The sequence below is a fragment of the Phyllobates terribilis genome, unplaced genomic scaffold (assembly GCF_046119375.1).
Source record: "Phyllobates terribilis strain yellow unplaced genomic scaffold, ASM4611937v1 Scaffold_7__3_contigs__length_470593459, whole genome shotgun sequence".
Taxonomy (NCBI): domain Eukaryota; kingdom Metazoa; phylum Chordata; class Amphibia; order Anura; family Dendrobatidae; genus Phyllobates; species Phyllobates terribilis.
The window spans coordinates 293,096,080-293,121,819 of NW_027362767.1; positions in this window are offsets into that span (position 1 = coordinate 293,096,080).

Below are 25,740 nucleotides of genomic sequence, written 5' to 3' on the forward strand. Positions count from 1 at the left end.
TAAGGTTTGGACTGTGAAAGGGTCTATTGTAACACCTGGTTTCTTTTCTGTTTTTAGCCATTCTGATTTAGATTTGCTGGTGTGATTGGGATAATTGTCCTATTGCATGACCCAGTTTTGGACAAGCTTTAGCCTTTGGATAGATGATCTCACAGTTGTCTCTAGAATAATTAGTTCAAATGCAATATTTAAAACATTAGCCGTGCTGCCATGTTCTTTTCAGAAAGAAGAGGTATTCTCCTGGCAACCCTCCCAAATAATCCATTCTTGTTCTTTCTTTTTCTTATTGTTCTATGATGATCGTGAACATTTCACATGGTAAATGGGCAACATTGCGGCTCAGTGGTTAACAATGTGGCCTTGCAGTAGCGGTGTCCTGGGTTCAAACATCTACAAGGACTATGCATGTTCTCCATGTGTTTGCATGGGTTTCTTCTGGGTACTCTAGTTTCCTCCCAGACTCCAAAGACATACTGATAAATAATTTGAATTGTGAACCCTAATGAGGACAGTGATGCTGATATCTGTAAAGTGCTGTGTAATTAATGGCACTAAATAAGTAAAATAAATAAAATAACTGAGGCCTTTAGAGTCTGAGCTGTAGCTGAGGACAATGATCATAAAGTCTGTAAAGCGCTGATGAATTAATGGCAATATATAAATTTGTAATATAAATAAAATAACCGAGGCCTTTAGAGTCTGAGCTCTAGCTCTTGTTTTCTTTATTGCAATTACTGAGAGGATTGTATGATCTGACTTGGAGTGAATTTGCTGGGACATCCAATCCAGGAAAGATTTTAATCTGTCTTGAATGTTTACCCACTTATGAATAATCTTTCTTGCTGTAGAAGGATGCACTTCAAATTGGTTGGAAATGGCCTAATAACCCTTCCCAGGTTGATGGGCAGCATCATCTGCTTCTCTAAGACCATTGCTGATGTCTTTCCGCCTTGACACATGTTAACAGACACCTGAATGCTCCAGACCAGTGTTCCCCAAATTCGGCCCTCAAGAGCCACCAACAGGTCATGTTTTCAGGATTTCCTCAGTATGGATATGACTCGCACCCTGGGCCGTGGGGCACTCGGAGCCGGGCAACAGGGCAATAATGGGGGTAGTAGTGGCAACCCGGTCCGTGGCTCAGGGTGGACAGACCAAATGTTGTGGCAGTCTATTTGTAGGGTTTTAGATGTCCGACTACGCCACCCGTGGATTGCGGTCAGGGTTAACCGCCGCTGCAGTGCAGACCGCTGGGGCAGATGTAAATGTGCAGCACTGAATAGTACAACTCCCCACGGGGCAGTATATAGATGGATGATGGAGGGGATGATTCCGACCGCAATAGCCAGGAAACAGAGGCCTCTTAAACAGTTCAGGGTCTTTATTAGAACAGGTGAGACGACCCAAAAACAGTCCTGGCTAGGAGGGGGCTTGGATGTCTGAGAACAAGTGGAAAGCTGGCCCTGGTCAGGGTGAGGGTGAAGGCCTACCGTACTCTCTGCGCTCTTTCTGGCTATTTCCCTCCTTGTGGTGTAACAGCCCACGTTCCTGAGCTCACCGTGTCTTCTCGCCCGTATGGCTTGCAACTTGGGTCCCTTTCTACTCTTGGCTTGGTGCAGCTCTGCTGGTCTCTTCTGCTGTGGCGGAACCTCCGGGCTTCTTAGGCCAAGAAACATACAATCCCCTGCAGACTGGTTATTTGCTGTAGGACTTGGAATCCTAACAGCCTCGGACACCAAAGTCCGGTAGTTCAGTTTCTCTTTCAGCCAGGACGGGCTTCCCTCGCCTTCCGTCCCTGGCTCGTGGCTACTCTGCTGCCACTCGTCCTCCTCAGCCTCAGCTGAACTGGCTCTCCCTTCTCTGGGACACCTCTCAATCCAGAAACAGGTCGTCCAGAACTCTCTAACCCTGCCCCCAATTCCAGCTTTTATAGGGGCAGCCTGCTCCCCCTACTGGCCTGGGACAGGAGGTGCTGCATGCTAATGGTCCCTGACCAGAGAACCTCCCCCTTGCTCTCAGACACAGCTTTATTATACATTTGTGGCATCCAGGCCAGGGTGACACAGATAGGTGATGCAATTATCATCTGGGCGATACTAAGGAAATCCTGAAAACATGACTTGTTGGTGGCTCTTGAGGACCGGAGTTGGGGAACACTACTCCAGACCAACAAACTGCCAAAATTTCAGCTTTCAAAGAAGTGGTCACAATTGCTGATGAATAATTCATCAAAGTCATTTGAGTGGCAGCACCTGACTGCAACTTACCCACTTAATTCCTATGAAATCAGTAAGGGTGTATTTAAGTTTTCACACACTACTTCTGCATTTGGCTTAGTTAAATAAATAATAATGAGGTGTAATTTATCATATATCGTTGTACAGTTCAGGTTTTATCTTGTGCATAAAAGATTGTTGACTGACTGTTTTTTTTTTTTTTCAAAACTGTCCGTGGAAAAAGCCCTAATACACCTTTCCTTTTTTTCACAGGAGAATGCAAGGATTTGGTTAACTCTTGTTATAAAAAAAGCAATTTAAAAGAACAGTTCTTCCACCACAGAGTTGCTGGTGTAACTGGGACCAGTGTAATTTCCTCTAGATGAGACTGCAAGGTCCCATCTACTACAGTAAATCATTCCTTTTCGTTCCCAGGTTGGATGTTCTTCAGCTCCTGGCACTGCTAAATACTGTACAGTCTATGGACCAAGTAAGGTGTATTCAGAGCCACAATACAAAGGTATGCCTACAACACACACAACGCATGGTCTTCTTTAAAAAAAAAAAAGTGGGCTTTAGGACCCTGTATATCATTTTAGTGATTGCCACGTCGATGGATATGTAGAACGATAAACTGCAATTATGGGAGACCGGGGAGCTTGTTGTGTATGAATAAGCGATGTTGTCACCAGTAAACAATAATTTTTATTGCTCATCATTACAACCTCTTGTAATAGGATCTTAGCAAATATTGCAGCTGTAAATGTCCTTTTCTTATTAATTATAATCACTTTTTTATGGTGCAGTTGAACATGTTTTAACTACTTCTGTCACTTGTACCTATTATTTGCATACGTCCGGAAAGGGAGAAACCAATCTACTATACATTGGAAACTTATTCCTACATCAAAGAGATGTCACACTTGTTTCCGGTTTTTTTTTTTTTAAGAACTGCAAAAAAATCTTTACCCATGCCTCCCAATTTTACAGAATAGAAAGAGGGACAAACTATGTAGTAGGCATAGCGTGACAAATTTTTACCACACCCCTAGCGTTATTGTGCAGATTTGAAGCCACATTTTTAACGCTTTAATACCACAGAAAGGCTTTGATTCTGCACTTAAAAATACAACAGTTTTTTTCACATGCCTTTTTTCAGGCTCCACACAGAAGTGTATGGAGAAAAAAATGCAAACGCAATAATCAGAGAAGATTGTTATTGCATCATGTGGTGTGGACACCGTCAGAAAAAAAAGCGGTCATAAAACACAGCATGTACTCTGTGTGTGAATACAGCCTCAGCGTTACATTTTTATTACATTTTTTATGGGTTTCATAGAAAAAAAAAAATCAAATCACACCATTTTTTTTATTATTTTTTTTTTTTTACACAAGTTACTGATCACCGTAAATAATCATTTTTATGCAGATTTTCCATCTCGTAGCTGTATAAGCGTGAATGCTTATTGGATGAATGTATTTGTGTAATGACTAGAGATGAGCGTTGTTCGACTCGAACTGTTCGCCAATCTCAAATTCGAGCTGTTTTGGGCGGTGTTCGAGCCGTTCGGCGAACACGAACGATTTGAGAAAAATTCGGCTGTTCGAGGTTATGTTCGATAACTGTTCGTGCACCAAAATCATAACTGGATTTTTTCTCAGTAATGATGAAAATTAATGTTAATACGCAGTTTGAGTGTACAGCGGGGTGGGGGGAGGGGCAGGGGATGGATCTCTGCAGGAACAATGAAGATCTCCATTTTTTTTTCTCTTTCCCGCATTTGCAGTGGGGAGGTGCAATCTGTCAGCCTATCAGCAGCGCACGCACGCAGCGAAGTGCTTTTTTTCACACAAGCAAGGGCATGTGTCATTGGCAGTATATGTCACATGTCCTTGCCCTATAAGACCAAGCCATTTTCCCCGTCGCCACCATTTTCTCACTGCTGCAGCTGCGTGTTAGACGGCACCGCTGTTGCTGTGTGCGCTATGCCTTGTTAATTTCAAGCCAATTTTCGCACAAATCTACAGATAGCTTGGGAGTAGGGAATAGTTGTGATTGCAGTCCTTTTAAGGACTAGGTTACATCATTTCCTACGACTTTTATCAGGCAGGTCTGTGCTCTTAAATAGATAGGTTGGGAGTAAAGACTAATTGTAATTGGAGTCCTTTTCAGGACTAGGTTACATCAGTTCCTATCACTTTTTGCCAGCCAGGTCTGAGCCAGTGCTGTGCAAGTTTTTTTCACAGCATTTGGCTGAATCTAGCAAAGCTAATCCTTTTTGGCCTATTGCAGAGTGTGTTAGTCAGTGGAGTAGCCTATCTGTGTTGCAAGATATACCAGCTGTGTATAGAATACCAATTTTTTTACTGCACCTAGTGAAGTAAAACCTTTTGGGCATAGCATCATTCTATTAGTCCATCTATACTGACCTCCATCAGGTTGCAAATTGAATATAATTTTTTTCTGCATCTAGCTCTGAAAAAATATTTAGGCTTCTAGCAGTGTGTGGGGCTTGTTCAATTAGTCCATCTATACTAACCTCCACCAGGTTGCAAATTCAAAATAATTTTTTGTCTGCATCTAGCTCTGAAAAAATATTTGGCCTTCTAGCAGTGTGTGGGACTTGTTCTATTAGTCCATCTATACTGACCTCCATCAGGTTGCAAATTAAAAATATTTTTTTTCTGCATCTAGCTCTGAAAAAATATTTGGCCTTCTAGCTGTGTGTGGGACTTGTTCTATTAGTCCATCTATACTGACCTCCATCAGGTTGCAAACTGAATATAATTTTTTTCTGCATCTACCTCTGAAAAAATATTTGGGCTTCTAGCTGTGTGTGGGACTTGTTCTATTAGTCCATCTATACTGACCTCCATCACGTTGCAAATTGAATATAATTTTTTTCTGCATCTAGTTCTGAAAAAATATTTGGCCTTCTAGCTGTGTGTGGGACTTGTTCTATTAGTCCATCTATACTGACCTCCATCAGGTTGCAAACTGAATATAATTTTTTTCTGCATCTACCTCTGAAAAAATATTTGGCCTTCTAGCAGTGTGTGGGACTTTCTCTGTTAGTCCATCTATACTGACCTCCATCAGGTTGCAAATTAAAAATCATTTTTATCTGCATCTAGCTCTGAAAAAATATTTGGCCTTCTAGCAGTGTGTGCGACTTGTTCTATTAGTCCATCTATACTGACCTCCATCAGGTTGCAAACTGAATATAATTTTTTTCTGCATCTACCTCTGAAAAAATATTTGGGCTTCTAGCTGTGTGTGGGACTTGTGCTATTAGTCCATCTATACTGACCTCCATCAGGTTGCAAACTGAATATAATTTTTTTCTGCATCTACCTCTGAAAAAATATTTGGGCTTCTAGCAGTGTGTGGGACTTGTTCTATTAGTCCATCTATACTGACCTCCATCAGGTTGCAAATTAAAAATAATTTTTATCTGCATCTAGCTCTGAAAAAATATTTGGCCTTCTAGCAGTGTGTGGGACTCATTGTATTAGGCCATCTATACCAAGCTCCACCAGCTTTTAAATTAATAATAATTTTTAGCTGCATCTTGCCCTGAAAATAATTTTTCTTCCCAATAGTGGTAGCAATAGAAATATGGGGCGCGCGCCTGGCTTACAAAAATATACGCTTCATAACAAAAAACAGCAGCCTAGCGCACTGCATTAATAAGATGGCATTATCGTCTCTCCCAGTGCTAGGCCTACTACCCAGGCTAGCATTCCTGTGCCTAAAACACAATGTATGGGTCCGCGCTAGCCACTATGCTGAGGGGTCTAAAGCTGCTGCTAACGCTTTATAACAATTCAATTGGCAGATTTTCACAGAGCTCTTCCACAACGCCGACCCATCGGGCAACAGTTGCCCACCTTCCCTATGAGATCTAGTGGCGAATAGTTGATGCCATTAATCAGAGCGTCAGTTGCCCCGTCGACGTGGCAAGCATATGGTAAGGCATGGGAAGAGTGGACACGACTAGTAGCAGGCAGACGGGTTGACCAATGTGAACAAGCCAGATCACAAGTCACCATAGAATTTCTCCACCAGCTAATTATGAGGGGCATATCAGGGGCGTCAGCGCAGCGGTGTCTGACCGGAGTAGCATTTCACTTCCAACTACTGAATTGGGGAGATGTGACAAAGGTTCATCATCAGACAATCCATAAAAGGGTGGAAAAGGGGTCAGCCAAGTCAGGAGTGTAGACGTCCCGTCCCATGTCACTAAAACTGATTTCTCACATCATATCCCTAACACCATTAACATGACACTCACAATTTGAAGCAACACTACTGTCTACTGCATTTGTGATCGCCTTCTTCGGGGCGCTATGCATAAGCGAATTAGTCCCTCAATCCAAAATTACCACCAGTGGAGGCTTATTACACCAGGACGTAGTCATAGCCAATAATGCAATACGTCTACGCATACACAAATCGAAAACGGTTCCAGCGGGCAGGGGCACTTGGGTACTTCTACAACCCACAAACGGTACACTGAGTCGGGTAACAATAGTAAAAACATATCTAACCATCAGATCACAAAGTAATTTCTTCCTATCACACATTGATGGAATGCCATTATCAAGATACCAGTTCCAAGCTATATTTAATAAATGCATAACATCGGCAGGGAACCACCCCAAAGATTACGGGACACACTCATTCCGCATAGGCGCGGCCATGGAAGCAGCAAGAGCAGGACTGTCAGAAAAAGAAGTTCAGAGGATAGGGAGATGGCGATCCACGTGTTTGGCAAGATACATAAGACCGGACTTGTTATCCTAACGTGGTTTGTTTCTTTTACAGGTGACGCTAAGCCAACAGTGTGGGTGATAGGCCACTCCTATATGTATTGGGCAGAAAAAAGGGCGAAAGTCCGCCCAGGCGGGAGGAAATTAGAGTTTCATAACACATATTTCAACTAGAGAGGTATTAGAGGCCTGCTATGGCCACAGGTACTAATGGAGGTAATCAAGGTAGGGAGAGAGGCAAGATGTCCGGTCATCTTAGTTATACAGGCCGGGGGAAACAACCTAGGTCATCACAACAGCGCATAACTAAAGGCAATAATAAAACTAGACACTGAGCGCTTCAGAGAATTTTTCACAAAACTAGCTATAGTATGGTCAGAGATTGTGCCGATAGCGGTATGGCAAGGTGCGCGAGACATCACGGCCATCGAACGGACAAGGCGGGTAATAAATATTCGGATGGCAAAATTTAGAAGAGACAGAGGCGGTGTAGTGGTACGACACCGACAACTGGAAGGAGATAAAGCAGGCCTCATACGGCCCGACGTTGTTCACTTAATGGATATTGTACTGGACATATTCCTGTCAGGACTCCAGGACAGAGTGGAACAAGCGTTAAGAGTGATGGGTGGGGGTCAGAGTCCTGCATACGAGTACGCAGGATCCTCCGTGGCCTGGAAATAGAAAGGACATGTTGGAGAGTTACACTTGTTGGCCAACTTGCCGGAGTGGAGACCCAGGGCATGCTGCAACAAGCTAAATTATTTTAGAAATAAAATGCCTTTCTAATGGAATGAGTATAAAGAGTTAATAAAGCTGTGACCGATCCTCATCCATCCAGTTGTAAGAGTTACATTATTGTATTGTCAAGGAAAGGGGGGCGGTAGGGGGGCTGAGCGTCTGGGTTTGGTTGGGGGTCCCCACAGTCTGCCTAGGCTAGATGCATTTAAAAATTCTTATTAGATACAAAGGCGGTGCAGCTTGCTTCGCAGCTGGGCTACTACGCCCAAAGTATTGCCTAGGCTAGATGCAGTTAAAAATTCTACGCTGACTAGCAGACACTGAAGATTTGGAGCAGACCTCTGAGTAAACAGCTCTTCAGACTCAACCATCTGTGTTACCCCAAGCCATAGTGTATGTAGTTTCTTACAGTTAAAAGGGGGGGGGGGGCGACCCAACCCACCTGGAATTGACGATGCCAATGTCACGTAAGACACAGCAAGGGGACTCCAAAAAGAGTCTCCATTTTTTCCCAAAATTGTGGCACAGACACCACTTAACCCTAGAACGCATACCTGGGGCCTCGCAGGCCCGCCCTGTTAATCGTTTTCTATTTTCTGCAAGATTACTTTAGTTAGAATTTTGAAACTCTAGGTATTCTTCATGTATATAGTTGTTTGTCATTTGAGTTTGAGTTATTCCATGTTATTTGCACACGGGCCTAAAAGGCCCCAGGTATATGAAAGTGTAGATTTTTATGGTCATGCGTTCTAGGGTTAAGTGGCATCAATTGCCCCACAGTTGCTTAAAACGGTTGGTGAGGTGATTTTACCAAATCCTCAAGGTTTTAGTCTCCCAAGGATAACACAGGGGTAGAAAAGTCCTTGCGAATCCATGATTTGTTCATCTTTATGAACGTGAGTCTGTCTACATTCTCAGTGGACAGACGCGTGCGCTTATCTGTCAGCACACCACCAGCAGCGCTGAACACACGTTCAGAGAAAACACTGGCTGCAGGGCATGACAAGATCTCCAAGGCGTGAGTGGCGAGCTCCGGCCATTTTTCCAGATTGGAATACCAAAATGAGCAAGGGTCCAGTGACACAGTCATGGCTTCGATGTTCACTTGGAGATACTCCTGCACCATCCTCTCTAGGCATTGACTATGTGTCAGACTTCTTGTCTCCTGTGGCCTTGCAAAGGATGGTCTAAAAAAGTGGTGAAACGATTCCACAAAATTGCTGTTAACAGCAGATACTGTGTTACTGTTACGGTTTGAGTGATGAAGACTCGACAGTCCCACGGTTGGCAAGTTAGAACTGTGAGATTCACTACGTGCACCACTGGTGTTTTGTGGAAAAGCACATGTAAGATTCTGCAACAGCGTCTGCAGATACTCCTGCATGCGTCAATCCCTTTTTATGGCAGGAATTATTTCGGCAAATTTACTTTTGTACCGGGGATCTAAGAGTGTGGCAACCCAGTAGTCGGGATTACTTCGAATTCTGACAATCTGAGGGTCATGTTGCAGGTAGTGCAGCAAGAAGGCACTCATGTGTCTTGCGCATCCAGGAGGACCAAGTCCTTGTTGTGTTGGTAGCGAGGTAAGAATCATGCTTCCTTCCTCTGCCCTCTCCCCCTAACCTCGCACAACAGAAATGTGATCAAGGTCTCCCTCATGTGATGAGTCTTCCATGCCCATCGCCAGTTCGTCCTCCATTTCTTCCTCGGCTCCTGCACCTTCCTCAACAGTTTGGCTGCTACCATGCGCCCTGGTTAATCCCTCTCCCCCACCCTCCCATGCCTGCCGCCTTGGTGCTGCCAACCGTCTGGACCTTGGAGATGTTATCCCTTCCGCATACGACTCCTCCTCTACTTCCTCCACCTCCTCTTGTCCCACCACCTGACTCTGAATTCTGTTTAATGTGTGCTCCAGCATGTAAATCACCGGAATAGTCATGCTGATAATGGCATCGTCGTCAGCACTAAACATCTTCGTCGCCATTTCAAAACTGTGCAGAAGGGTGTGTGGCGCCCCTGAGGGTTCAGTCGCCACAGAGTTACTGCATCTCACCCAGAGGTGTGGTATCTCACCCTCAGGTAAGGAAGGCATATGGCTCGGGACCCTAACACCTGCATCCAACACATACCCGCAGTGGGGGTAGGGCGAGATTGCTCCTAAGGGAGAGCACAGTCCCAGGTCCCTAGCTGGTGGGAGGGTCCTATGTAGTGGGTGCTTAGGGGAGCAGCTTAGCGGAGCACATGACAGGGAGAGTATAAATAGGAAGCCATCTTAGAAAGAGCAAGCCAGTCAGAGGAGGAAAAGTGACAGGAGCAGAGGCTCAGCATGAGCTCTGCTCCAGAGGCGGGCCTAGCCTGGGAGGCCCAGGACTGAAGGAGAGAAGAGAGGAGTGGGAGCAGGAAGGCTCCAGGAACCGAAGGGACCCTAGGGCTACGGGCCGTGCAGAAGGCCACCCGTACTCCTGCTGCTACCAGGAGGTAGAGGGGTCAGGCTAGATAAGGGGAACCGGTCCCTCAACTAGCAGAGAAACAGCAAGGCTCAACTAGAAACCGGAGGCTGCAGCATTTCATGTACTGCAGGTAAAAGTCCACACCAGTCTCACTAAGAAGGTAGCCACATAGGACCCAGGGGACGGAACATAAGTCGCCCGCCAAGGCCCGAGGATACCGGATAGAAGTGTCACTGGGTGTGAGGTGCAGGGAGAAGGCCAGAGAAAGGACACACAGAAGGGGGTCCTGCTAAGTACTCCGGAGCTATCTGGGGGTGGACTGAGCCCCTCACTGAGTACGCACAGCACGACGGGTGAGATTGCTCTGGTACCTGTAATCTGGACTGCAACAACTGTGAGTAATGATCTTGGGACTGCATCACACGGACTCTGTGTTCATTACTGACTCCCTGCACTACAACCACCATCATCCACCCACACTGCCCTGAAGCTACACTCTTCCTGTGGTGAGTAATAATACCATTGCTGCAAAACCACCAGCTTCAGAGGACTGTTCCGCAGCGGCGGCCCCTTTTGCCCCACTCCAGAGGTGGCTTAGTCGGACATTATAAAACCCATATATACAAATTACCCTTGGATTGACCGCCCTGGATCACGGACCGGGTCACCGCCACAGTGACTACAACCCCCAGCGTCTACCGGCCCGGCTCAGGGTACCCCACGGCCCAGTGGGCGCGTCAACTTCATAGGTCCCTGATCTGAGACCACTCCTGCAGCGTGATTTGCCCCACCTCTGGATCTCGTTGGCCCGGGCTATACGTCAGAACGTATTGCACCAGGGCTTGTCGGTGCTGCCACAGTTGCTGCAACATGGTCAGAGTTGAATTCCACCATGTCGGCACATCGCATTTCAGCCGGTGAACTGGCAGGCCCAACGACTTCTGTAGAGATGTAAGTCGTTGAGCTGCGGGATGCGAACGGCGGAAGTGAGCACACAGCGACCGTGCCCTCTGCAGAAGGCCATCTAGTCCGGGATAGTGGGCTAACAATTTATGGACAACCAGGTTCAACACGTGAGCCATACAAGGCACGTGTGTGACATTGCCCCGGCGAAGGGCCGCACCCAGGTTTGCAGCATTGTCGCACACGGCCTTCCCTGGTTGCAGGTCCATTGGAGACAACCATTCATGAAACTGGGTCTCCAGAGCTGACCACAACTCCTCAGCTGTGTGACTCACATTTCCCAGACATTTCAAAGTAAACACTGATGCCTTGAGCCCTGCTGCCAGCATAGTAAGGAGGTGTGCAGGATTCCTTCTGCGCAGTTAGAAAGCAGGTGGCATTACCAGACAGGCTTTGGGAGCAGGTGGAGGACCGAGAGGAGGTTGAGGAGGCAGAAGCAGTGGAGGAACTTCGAGATAAAAGGATTGACGCACAACTCGTGGGGACGGTAAGACTTGGACAGCAGCCCCTTGTCCTGCTGTCACCATAGTTACCCAGTGCCCAGTCAGCGACATGTAACGCCCCTGTCCATGCCTACTCGTCCAAGTGTCTGTGGTGAAATGCACCCTGTCACACACAGAGTTTCTCAAAGAAGCGGTGATGTTGTGTGCGACATGCTGGTGGAGCGCAGGCTCACCTTTCTTTGAGAAGTAGTGCCGACTGGGCATCTAGTACTGGGGCACTGCGACGGACATAAGGTCTCGAAAATCCACTGTGTCTTCCAGGCGGAAAGGCAGCATTTCTGTAGCCAAGAGCTTGCAGATGGTGAAATTCAACCTCTTAGCTTTCTCATGGCTAGGAGGAAATGGTCTTTTACTTTTCCACATCTGAGGGACCGAGGGCTGGCGGTTGTGCTTAGACGGGGTTGAGTAGGGTGTCCCCGGCAAACTGCCGGTCTGTGAGGAAGATGCAGGCGGACATGTTAGGTTGCCTTGATCCAAAGGTGGTGCTCTCGATGTCAGAGAGCGCTCAACACCAGCAGGTGTTTCCACTTCTCAATGAACTGACGACCTGCCAATCACACTGGCTGTTGCAGGTAAAGAGGTGGCAGGTCTGCGTCCAAAAACATGTGTGACTGCTGTCCCCCCAGTCACAGAGGATGAAGAGGCCGCGGATGCACAAGATGGGGCAGAAGGTGGTTGGCCCAGCCTGCTAGGCCGCATTGTAGCACAGTGAGCTTCCCACTGCAACTTATGCTTCATATCCATGTGACGGTACATTCATGAAGTACTCAAACTATGGATTTTTTGGCCTCTACTTAGCTTTTGGTGACAAATATTACAGATAACACGAGTTGGGTCATCCTTATCATTCTGAATAAATGCCCAGGCTATGCAAAGCTTAGAGCCCATGCGACCTGAAGAGCCACTACGACTTGTGGTCAGAGGCAGAGTTGTGGTTGAGGATGCAGTTGTTGACGTGCTTCCAGTACTCCGTCTCTGTCCAGGAAGGCGCAACCTAACCTCGTCGTCAATAGCATCTGTGATGCCCCGCTGTGCTTGGTATCACAGATCTTAGAAGAGTGTATTGATGGAATCCTCCACAAGAGGCCCCCATAAACATTCACACATCTCCACCTTCCACCTCAGACCAGCAGAGGGAGCCCGTTAGGGATATAAATAGGGAAGGTGGAGCTAGGCAGTTCAGTTCCTCTGAAGAGTTCCTGCAGTAGAGAAGCCTAAGAGAGGTCAGTCTGCAGTGGAGCTCAGTCTAGTCTAGAGAACTCAGTTAATAGTTCAGCAGTGGAGCACGAGGCTCCTGCTAGCTAGATTCAGTAAGGCATAACCGGAATCCCTGGAGAACTACAAGTCCCAGGATCGCTAAGGTGCTGATACGTAACAGAGCCAGGAGACGCTTAGGCCCCGAATAGTGGGAGCGTGAACTCCAAGAGAAGGCCCTACCACAAGGTCAGCCAGCGCAGGACAGAGACAAAGTTAGGCCTAGCTCCAGGCAGGTCAGAAACTTACTACGCAGAGGCAAGAAACAGGAGGCCCTACACCCGCTCATTGGGGAGGATCCTGATATTCACCCTTCACCCTACAGTGCTCCGGGATGTGTCTGAATTTCCTCCAGTAAAAGGTACTGAAGTGACTACCGTGTCCGTTCCCGTTCTTGCTCTGACCCAGCTGGGTCTCACCTGTCCTGCATTCCCCCTGCATACGCTGCCCTGAGACCTAGCTCCACCTGTGGGGAGCTATACCATCGAGCTGCCTTATCACGGGTCTCAGTGGACTGCTGCAGCGCTGGTGCTTCTCACCAGATACCACAGGTGGCGTCACGAACTCTTATAAAATTAACAATTATCCACTCTTTCAAAGAGTGACCCCAGGGTACGGGCCAGGGAGCCGACCACCGCGACATCCCCAAGGCCAGGCAAAGGCCCGGGTACCGAGTCATCCCCATCCCCTGGGCTAGTCACATCCTCCTCCACCTCCTCCGTTGACCTCATCGACTGGCTGACTGTGGGTTGACAGTAAGTGGGATCTCCAACCTCGTCATCATCACCCTGTGTGTTATCACACCCATCGTCCTCAAAGCCAACCTCTTCCTGCCCTGACCGAAAAGTCAAGTTGTCGCTCCAATCAGGTATTTGAGTCTCATCATCGTCTTCATCATTGTCTCCACCAACAGGAGTGACAGTTTGGGAACGAGGGTCTACATTATGCTCAGAACCTTCTTCATCTGGTCCTGGATCCGACTTATAAAGATTCTGGGCATCAGTGCAGATCATTTCCTCGTCTGGATTAACAGAAGCTCTGGAGCAGACCTCCATTTCCCAGGCTATAGTATGAGTAAACAGCTCTGCAGACTCAACCATCTGTGTTACCCCATACTCAGACGGGCAGCTGGAGACTTGGGAGCTGTGAGGAAGCAAGTGCGATTGGGGTGACACCTCTGAGGACTGGAGTATTTGTGATGTTGAAATTGAGGTGGAGGAGAGCCCACTTGAAGGAGCACTTGATATCCGCTGAAGCACCTGCTGTTTTTGAGCCTCATCTGGAATTTGTAGCGATGGGCGTGTCCGTAAGAAAGGGATCGTATCACATTGTCCACGAAAAGAAGTCGACATCTTAGTTTGGCTGGAAGATGGTCTTTCTTCTGCAGATGTTACCCCCCCCCCACCGCGGGGGGCTCGACCCACCAGCGGACAGGCACCAGTATTGGGAGAGGGGGGCTGGCCGTCAGGGTCCACCGCGGCTCTGGCACAAACCCGGCGACACGGAGGTGGCACGGGCAGGAACGAACTGGCCGTGTCGGCTTCTCACTTTTTGGATTTTAGAAGGACATGACATGCCTATATCTGTGTCTCCCCCTCCTTTTACTCCTCCACCTCTTTTCTTTTCGCATGACTATATGTACTTGTCACTTTTCCATGTGTTAGTTATGTCTTCTGAGCAGTTTGTCAGCTTTTGGACACCTTTGATGGTGTTTTCTATGTGTTTCTATGTGTTTTTGTTTGCCTGCCATTGGTTTTAACGGTGTTCGAAGGTGTTCGATGAACAGTTCGACGAACAGTTCGGCGAACACACGGGTGTTCGACGAACCGAACCGAACTCGAACACTACGGGGGTGGCTCAACACTAGTAATGAGGGGGGTGAGGCCAGGGCCAGCTCCAGTTTTTTGTGGGCCCTGGGCGAAAGAGTCTCAGTGGGCCCCTTTAACACATACCATGATTCATGATGCACAGATACTGCAGAGAAAGATATATATATATATATATATATATATATATATATATATATATAGAGAGAGAGAGAGAGAGAGAGAGAGTACAGACCAAAAGTTTGGACACACCTTCTCATTTTAAAGATTTTTCTGTATTTTCATGACTATGAAAATTGTACATTCACACTGAAGGCATCAAAACTTTGAATTAACACATGTGGAATTACATACTTAACAACAAAGTTTGAAACAACTGAAAATATGTCTTCTATTCTAGGTTCTTCAAAGTAGCCACGTTTTGCTTTGATGACTGCTTTGCACACTCTTGGCATTCTCTTGATGAACTTCAAGAGGTAGTCACCGGAAATGGTTTTCACTTCACAGGTGTGCCCTGTCAGGTTTAATAAGTGGGATTTCTTGCCTTATAAATGGGGTTGGGACCATCAGTTGTGTTGAGCAGAAGTCTGATGGATACACACCTGATAGTCCCACTGAATAGACTGTTAGAATTTGTATTATGGCAAGAAAAAAGCAGCTAAGTAAAGAAAAACGAGTGGCCATCATTACTTTAAGAGATGAAGGTCAGTCAGTCCGAAAAATTGGGAAAACTGAAAGTGTCCCCAAGTGCAGTTGCAAAAACCATCATGCATCCACAAAGAAACTGTCTCACATGAGGACCGCCCCAGGAAAGGAAGACCAAGAGTCACCTCTGCTTCTGAGGATAAGGTTATCCGAGTCACCAGCCTCAGAAATCGCAGGTTAACAGCAGCTCAGATTAGAGACCAGGTCAATGCCACACAGAGTTCTAGCAGCAGACACATCTCTACAACAACTGTTAAGAGGAGACTTTGTGCAGCAGGCCTTCATGGTAAAATAGCTGCTAGGAAACCACTGCTAAGGACAGGTAACAAGCAGAAGAGACTTGTTTGGGCTAAAGAACACAAGGAATGGACATTAGACCAGTGGAAATCTGTGCTTTGGTCTGATGAGTCCAAATTTGAGATCTTTGGTTCCAACGACCGTGTCTTTGTGAGACGCAGAAAAGGTGAACGGATGGACTCTACATTCCTGGTTCCCACCGTGGAGCATGGAGGAGGAGGAGGTGTGATGGTGTGGGGGTGCTTTGCTGGTGACACTGTTGGGGATTTATTCAAAATTGAAGGCATACTGAACCAGCATGGCTACCACAGCATCTTGCAGCGGCATGCTATTCCATCTGATTTGCGTTTAGTTGGACCATCATTTATTTTTCAACAGGACAATGACCCCAAACACACCTCCAGGCTGTGTAAGGGCTATTTGACCAAGGAGGAGAGTGATGGGGTGCTACGCCAGATGACCTGGCATCCACAGTCACCAGACCTGGACCCAATCGAGATGGTTTGGGGTGAGCTGGACCGCAGAGTGAAGGCAAAAGGGCCAACAAGTGCTAAGCATCTCTGGGAACTCCTTCAAGATTGTTGGAAGACCATTTCCGGTGACTACCTCTTGAAGCTCATCAAGAGAATGCCAAGAGTGTGCAAAGCAGTCATCAAAGCAAAAGGTGGCTACTTTGAAGAACCTAGAATATAAGACATATTTTTAGTTGTTTCACACGTTTTTGTTAAGTATATAATTCCACATGTGTTAATTCATAGTTTTGATGCCTTCAGTGTGAATGTACAATTTTCATAGTCATGAAAATATAGAAAAATCTTTAAATGAGGTGTGTCCAAACTTTTGGTCTGCACTGTATATATATAGTATAATGCCACAGATTTCACTTCTTACTTTACATGAGCGATATTTATAGTAAATTCTACAAAAGCTCAGAAACCAGTTAATCCTTGCAGCGCACAGTGCAGATCGGACAGTATAGTCCTCCATACAGTATTATGGGCCCCATATAACGCTCCATGCAGAATACTGGCCCTCATATAACGCTCCATACAGGATACTGGCCGCCATATAGCGCTCCATGCAGGCTGTGCCCCCTTTCACCTAATGCCCCATGGAGGCTGTCCCCCCGACACACACAATGCCCCATGCAGGATGTCACTTCCCTCCCCCACATAATGCCCCATGCAGGATGTCACCCCCCCATATAATGCCCCATGCAGGCTGTCCCCCCCCACACACATAATGCCCCATGCAGGATGTCACCCCCCATATAATGCCCCATGCAGGCTCTCCCCCCCCCACACACACATAATGCCCCATGAAGGCTGTCCCCCCCCACATAATGCCCCATGCAGCAGCCACACATAGATACGCACACGGCACACCATTAAGTATAGCCCTCCAGTCCCCTCCTATAGCAGCTGCAGAGCAGACAGACTAGGCATGCCTAGGAGGGGACTGGAGGGCTATAGTTAATGGTGTGCCGTGTGCGTATCTATGTGTGGCTGCACTGGCCGGTCCCTTCTTTCTCGGGCACGGTCTGACCATGACCCACTGGGGCCATTCCATTTCCACTATGTAGAGACTGTCACTGGGTGAATTACTGCCATTGCTCCTCCTGTCAGCACACTGCAGTATAAACAGGAAGCCCTGTCTGTGAGAAATGGCAGAGAAGGAATGGAACGGGTAGGGATGTTGGTGATGGTGGGTCAGAGTCAGACCATTAAGTATAGCCCTCCAGTCCCCTCCTATAGCAGCTGCAGAGCAGCCAGGCACCATCATGTGGTATGCCTACCTCTGCCCTGCCTGCTGCCCCTTCCCTCTCTGCTATTCCACACAGTCAGACAGGATTTCCTAAGATACTGCAGACAGTGCTGTGCTTAGTAGTATTGTGTGTGCTGCTGTGCTTAGTAGTATTGTGTGTGCTGCTGTGCTTAGTAGTATTGTGTGTGCTGCTGTGCTTAGTAGCAGTGTGTGTGCTGCTGTGCTGAGGTGACTTAGATAGATATATAGCATAGTCAAGTTATGTCTTTCTGTTATGTTCTGCTACCAAAGCTAAGGAAAGAGAGGAGATCTGTCCCTACTATAAGACTCAGCTGAATCCCTACGATGTAACAGGGAACCTGATCCTGCGATCAGACCTGCTAAAGTCCTAATCTAGTCTGTACGGAGACCTATAGATGTGAGGAGGGAATCCCTACAAGTACTAAGGACTGGGAGGAATATGGGACACCTCCTAACAGAAATAGTAGCAGACAGACGAACAAACAAAATAGATAGAACCTAGAGGTCCGTAGACCAAGCAAACTAACAGAGTTAGATACAGAGCACAGGCTAGCTAGAAAGTAGATATACAATGAAGTCCAGCAAAGCCAGAAGGGCGGAGCAGGATTAAATAGGCCAACAAGGTCATGTGACCAGCAAAGGAAAAAAAACCTAACAGCAAGGTTCTAACACTTTCTATTTATAGATTATAGATACATGATGATGCGTGTGACTATCACTATGACATCATGTATCTATAGATAGAAAGACATTGATAAGAGTAAGACGTGCACAGAAAAAGTTACCTGCGGTCGGTGGCAGTGTGTGCTGGCTGTGGCTGGCTCTTGGTTTCCGAGGAGCACGAGCTCGGAGGAGGGACCCAGTCAGAAGGCAGTGCAGTTGCGATAAGAATAGATGGTGCACAGCACTGCCACCATCTGGCTGGATGTCTGCAGCGCTGAGCACTCAATAGCCGGAGGAGAGAGGAAGCTAAGGATGCATCTGCCTGCCGGCGGTAACCCAGGACGCGGCGGGCAGCGCTCACATAGCAACAGAGGTGAGTGCGGGCCCCCCGCTGTCCAGAAGAGGATCTGCCAGCCGGCAGTAACCAAGGACGCTGCGGGCAGTACCGCAGCGCCGCTCACACACATGACACATAGCGATAGATTAGCAAGCAACCCAGATGAGTGGGCCACCCTTTCTGTCCAGGGCCCCGGCACTTGCCCGGGTGCGCCGGGTGGTGACGCCAGCCCTGGGTGAGGCCTAAGAATACAACACACTTTATCAAGGTGTGCAGAATTATTAGACAGCTTGTTTTCCTCACGCAAAATGGGCCAAAAAAGAGATTTAACTCTGAACAGTCAAAAATTGTTACAAGTCTTGCAGACGGATGAAGCACTCTGAAATTGCTAAGATGTTGTGGCTTGATCACAGAACTATCAAAAGATTTGTTGCAAATTGTCAACAGTGTCGCAAAAAATGTGTGGAGAAAAAGACGCACAATCACTGCCAAAGATTTGCAGTGTGCATAATTCTGCACACAGATATTCTCCCAAGAAAGACAAAACGTCACTTTTACTTTCCTATATATTCAGGTTTATTCACCTTTTGGATTGACCGACATCACTGTAGTTGTTCAATAATAAAATTAATCATCAAAAATACAAATTGTCTAATAATTCTGCACCCCATGAAGAGGATCTTTAATGCTTCTATCTTTAATAGAACTTGGTATATGTTTTGCGTAGCATTTAGCTACACTTCCTTGTGAGTATTGATGAAGGATAAATATAATGGACATCATCAGATGTTAAAATCCGGATTTCATGAATGTAAATGCTTTTTGCAGTGCATTAACTTCGTGTGGGGGCTATGTATGATATGTGGTTTGGCAATATGAGGCTACGTTCACATGTAAAATACTGGAGCATGTGAACATCAGTATTTGTAGCCAAAACCAGAAGTGGAACAATCAGAGAAAAAGTATAACAGAAACACGTCACCACTTGAGCGAGCACTAAAATGCTCGGGTGCTCGAAGCTCGGGCCGAGCTCGCCGTGATACTCGGGTGCTCGACCCGAGCAACGAGCCCAATGTTAGTCTATGGGAGACTCGAGCATTTTTGCGGTGGCACCCCCGGCAGACTTTTAAAAGCCTAACAAGTGCCCAAAACGATAGTGACAGTGCTCAAATGACATGGGGACAGCATGGGGATCGCCCCAGGAAGCATTTCTGACCCCCAGGTCACTGCTGTCAACAACGTTGTCAGAGGTATTAAGCCACTTTTACAGGCTCACAATAAAACGTTCAAAAACGAAAGTGAAACTTTTTTCCTGTGAAATATGTTAAGGAACATCCTTTCCAGGGTAAAGACTTGTGTATAAGTTAAAATAAATGACCAAAAACAAAAATACTCCTCCACACCTTCGGCTATGTTCACAAGTAGCATTTTTTATGCGTTTTTGCACTTTTGTATTGCTTTCAACTATGACAAATGCATTCACCGTGAAATGTCATTTTAACATTTTACAACCTTATCTGGCCATGTGCTGTGTGACACATGCATAAAGTGCTGAAAAGACAAGGGAACAGCATGGGGAAGACCCCTGGAAGCATCTCTGACTCCCAAGTCACTGTCTAAAAGTGTGCCCATCATAAGTGATCCTTACCGCATCAGAAGATGCAGACTTGCAACTATCCCCATGCAAGTTCTAGTCCCAGGGCAGTGTTCAATTGTACCTCCCCCATTCCTTGCAATACAAGCTCAAGTATGCAGCCTGCCACCCACCCACCCCCAGGCTGCAATACCATACTGCTTGCTTGCTTGAACTTGAAATTGGGCCTTTTAGGCATGTGGAGGCGGAATCTGGCCACCACGTCATGGCTGTGTTGGCGGCCTGGAATCCATACTCAGTCCCCAGCCGCCCGGCGGCCGGGTGTCCATACTCGGTCCCCAGCCGCCCCGTGGCCGGGTGTCCACACACGGTCCCCAGCCGCCTGGGGGCCGCCGGGTGTCCATAAACGGTCCCCAGCCGCCCCTATTTCTCCTTGGAACATCCCCTCACACACTTTTCTTAGCCCGGCCTGCTTTAGGCAGCATTGGACGAGCCCACCAGAGAACCAGACTCCTCCGGTGGGCCCTGACTTCTCCATCGGTGGAGTTGAGAGTGCCAAGGTGAGGAGCATTATGATGATGACAGAAGTTAGCATCTGCTATGTTTTCTTTTAATGCAAGTGTAAGTGTGCAGCCTGCCACCCACCCACCCCCAGACTGCAATTCCATACTGCTAGCTTGCACTTGAAATGGGGCCTTTTAGTTTGGAGGAGGCCGAAGCTGGCCACTACCTCATGGCTGCTTCGGCAGCGAGGTATCCATACTCAGTCCCCAGCCGCCCATATTTGTCCTGGTGTGCCTTATACATAAGATTAAGCGCGTATACCAAAACATTACCTGTGCCCTCCCCAGTGCATTTAGTGGGAAGGAGAGTCTATTCCGCTGTAGTGTGTGCATGCCAAACCCCTGTTCATGGTACATGCGAAGATGCCTCCCACCTTGCACCTGTCGTTGTAGACTTGCAACTATCCCCATTCAAGTCCTTGTCCCAGGGCAGTGTTCAATTGTACCTCTCCCATTCCTTGCAATGCAAGCGCAAGTATGCAGCCTGCCACCCACCCACCCCCAGGCTGCAATACCATACTGCTTGCTTGCACTTTAAATTGGGCCTTTTAGGCATGTGGAGGCGGAATCTGGCCACCACGCCATGGCTGTGTCGGCGGCCTGGTATCCATACTCAGTCCCCAGCCGCCTGGTGGCCGGGTGTCCCCGCTTGCTCCCCAGCCTCCAGGGGGTGGCCGGGTGTCCATACTCGGTCCCCAGCCACCCCTATTTGTCCCGGTAACCTTTCCCACACTTTTCTTAGCCTGGCCTGCTTTAGGGCAGCATTGGCCGAGCCCACCGGACTATCAGACTCCTCCGGTGGGCCCTGGCTTCTCCATCAGGGGAGTTGAGAGTGCCAATTTGAGGAGCATGATGAGGATGATAGAAGTTAGCATCTGCTTTGTTTTGTTGTAATGCAAGCGCATGTATGTAGCAGCGGCTAGGCCTGAGGTGGTCAGCGTTTTGGCGCATATCCTACCTCCTCCGAGGATTGCTGGATGTTTTCCTGCTACTATCCAAGTTCTATGACTCCCGTTAAAACAAAGCTTCAGGTGATAAATGATGGATGAGGTAGTGGCAAAGGAGAAAGAGCAGGAGGAACAGGGACCATTCACATCAATATCAGGCCAGTCAACCAGATATGTCTTGTAGGATATGTTTCTGTAACAAAAGGAGCAGTTCGGCTACACAGTTATAGGGCATACAGTGAGTGCAATGCCTACCAAAAATTTCGAGCCACTCCAATGCCCCTTGGAAATGACATGGAGGTCAGAGGGCGTTAACTAAACCTTTTTTTCCATTTATAGCAACTGGGTCTCCCGTGCACTGTTGGCCTAAGCAGTGAATGAAAGGCTTTCCAAAAATTATGAGGAACTGCAATGCCCCTTACTAGAGCCATGTGTGGCACCCCAGGGGTCTGGTCACCACAGTAATAGAGATATTACGTCGGAGAGCAAGTGGGAGGTTTCCTGGTCAGGATCCCTTAAACATGCAACATCCTCCTGCCCCAATCCTGGGAGGGGAGAATTCTGCCCTTATAAACTGGATCTGGGGCGGGGTTGAGTGAGTCAGAGAACAGAGAACAGTCAGAGTCAGAGTGAGAGCAAGGGAAAGTAACAGCAAGGAGCTCTGTAGGAGCTAGGAGCTAAAGACCAGGGGCTGGAAGCTGAGCAGAGCTCGCCTTGGCAGAAGACAATAGGAACCGGACACAGGAGTCCGAAGCTGTGAGGACTTATATATCCAGCAGCAGAAACCAGCCGACAGGGGATTTCAGGTCCTCTGGCCATAGAAGCCCGGAGGCTCAGTCACAAGCAAGGGACCAGCACCGCCGTCGTGGAGCGGAGGCTAACAGAAGGCCCCAAGTCACCAGCCATACGGGTGAGCACTACACGGTACACTCAGGGACGTGGGCTACTTCTACCCGCTTACAGCAAGGTAGCCAGGAAGAGTGCAGACAGACGGGGAGGCCTACAACTCCACCTGGCCAGGGGAACTCCTGCTTGCTCACAGACTGACCAGGCCTCTTATGCTAGCCAGTACTCCCGGGAGGGTCTACCTTATAATCATCAGTAAAGACCCTGAACTGCACTGCAAAGACTCTGAGTCATTCCTGCTGCGCTCGTGCACCATCACCCCCATCATCCACACTCACTGCCCTGAGGCTATACTCCTCCCGAGGGGAGTTATCCCATTCTATGCTGCGCATACAACACCAGCCTCAGCGGTCTGCCTCGCAGCGGTGGTACTCCCTGACCGCAATCCACGGGTGGCGTAGTCGGACAATTAACCTCAAAACCTAAGAAAGACTGCCACTGGTTTGACCAGCCTGAGCCACGGGACCGGGTCACCGCCACGGAGACTACAGACGCCAGACACCGGGTATCCCATACACGTGTACACACAGCCCAGGGGGCGCGTCCCATTATTGGGGAGTGGATGTCCCATAGTATTTGCTTATGCTTTCCCAGCAAAAGCTGCCAAAAATTAGGACGGAGCAACTTGCAATGCCCCTTACAAGAGCCATGCAGTACAGCATATTACAAACATAAGTCCCATTATTGGGGAGTGGGTCTCCCATAGTATTTGCTTATGCTTTCCCAGCAAAAGCTGCCAAAAATTAGGACGGAGCAACTTGCAATGCCCCTTACAAGAGCCATGCAGTACAGCATATTACAAACATAAGTCCCATTATTGGGGAGTGGGTGTCCCATAGTATTTGCTTATGCTTTCCCAGCAAAAGCTGCCAAAAATTAGGACGGAGCAACTTGCAATGCCCCTTACAAGAGCCATGCAGTACAGCATATTACAAACATAAGTCCCATTATTGGGGAGTGGGTGTCCCATAGTATTTGCTTATGCTTTCCCAGCAAAGGCTGCCAAAAATTAGGACGGAGCAACTTGCAATGCCCCTTACAAGAGCCATGCAGTACAGCATATTACAAACATAAGTCCCATTATTGGGGAGTGGGTGTCCCATAGTATTTGCTTATGCTTTCCCAGCAAAAGCTGCCAAAAATTAGGACGGAGCAACTTGCAATGCCCCTTACAAGAGCCATGCAGTACAGCATATTACAAACATAAGTCCCATTATTGGGGAGTGGGTGTCCCATAGTATTTGCTTATGCTTTCCCAGCAAAAGCTGCCAAAAATTAGGACGGAGCAACTTGCAATGCCCCTTACAAGAGCCATGCAGTACAGCATATTACAAACATAAGTCCCATTATTGGGGAGTGGGTGTCCCATAGTATTTGCTTATGCTTTCCCAGCAAAAGCTGCCAAAAATTAGGACGGAGAAACTTGCAATGCCCCTTACAAGAGCCATGCAGTACAGCATATTACAAACATAAGTCCCATTATTGGGGAGTGGGTGTCCCATAGTATTTGCTTATGCTTTCCCAGCAAAAGCTGCCAAAAATTAGGACGGAGCAACTTGCAATGCCCCTTACAAGAGTCATGCAGTACAGCATATTACAAACATAAGTCCCATTATTGGGGAGTGGATGTCCCATAGTATTTGCTTATGCTTTCCCAGCAAAAGCTGCCAAAAATTAGGACGGAGCAACTTGCAATGCCCCTTACAAGAGCCATGCAGTACAGCATATTATAAACATAAGTCCCACTATTGGGGAGTGGGTGTCCCATAGTATTTGCTTATACTTTCCCAGCAAAAGCTGCCAAAAATTAGGACGGAGAAACTTGCAATGCCCCTTACAAGAGCCATGCAGTACAGCATATTACAAACATAAGTCCCATTATTGGGGAGTGGGTGTCCCATAGTATTTGCTTATGCTTTCCCAGCAAAAGCTGCCAAAAATTAGGATGGAGCAACTTGCAATGCCCCTTACAAGAGCCATGCAGTACAGCATATTACAAACATAAGTCCCATTATTGGGGAGTGGGTGTCCCATAGTATTTGCTTATGCTTTCCCAGCAAAAGCTGCCAAAAATTAGGACGGAGCAACTTGCAATGCCCCTTACAAGAGCCATGCAGTACAGCATATTACAAACATAAGTCCCACTATTGGGGAGTGGGTGTCCCATAGTATTTGCTTATGCTTTCCCAGCAAAAGCTGCCAAAAATTAGGACGGAGAAACTTGCAATGCCCCTTACAAGAGCCATGCAGTACAGCATATTACAAACATAAGTCCCATTATTGGGGAGTGGGTGTCCCATAGTATTTGCTTATGCCTTGCAAGCAAAAGCTGCCAAAAATAAGGACGGAGGAACTTGCAATGCTGGCACCCTGGTGGTATAGTGGTGGTGGAGGCTGAGGATAAGGAGAAGAAGATTAAACAGCCGAAACGAGGAAGCGTATACCCATGTGTGGGTGTGAAGCGGTGCATGTGAATACACCTCCCGAAATAACACAGTGGATTTGACTTTATGTTACTCTGCTGTCATTTGGTGGTGATGAGAAGTCTGGCCCAATCCAGCCCTTGTTCATTTTGATAAGGGTCAGCTTGTCAGCATTGTCAGTTGACAGGCGAGTGCGCTTATCAGTTATAATTCCCCCAGCGGCACTAAAAACACGCTCCGATAACACACTAGCGGCAGGGCAGGCCAGGACCACCAAGGCGTACAGAGCGAGTTCATTCCAAGTGTCCAGCTTGGATACCCAATAATTAAAAGGCAGAGAGGAATCACGGAGGATGCTGGTACGATCGGCAAGGTACTCCCTCACCATCTTTTGAAACTTTCCACTCCTTGTGAGAGTACCCCGCGCCTCAGGGCCTGTAAGCTGGGCGGGTGTCAGAAAACTGTCCCAGAACATTGACAGTGTTCCCCTGCCTCTGCTGGATTGGAGTTGCATCTCTCTCGCCTGTACGCCTTGGTTGGGCAACGAACTGTGACCTCTGCCGCTAGCGTGTTCAGATGGGAATTTTTTTAAGAGTTCTGCAGCTAGGGCCTTCTGGTATTGCCCCATTTTTGTAGACCTCTCCACCTCAGGAATAAGAGAGTGAAAGTTCTCCTTGTAGCGGGGGGCTACAAGTGTCACCAACCAGTAATGACTGTCACCCAACATTTTGACAACGCGAGGGTCACGGTTAAGGCAGCGTAACATAAAGTCAGCCATGCGTGTCAGACTGGTA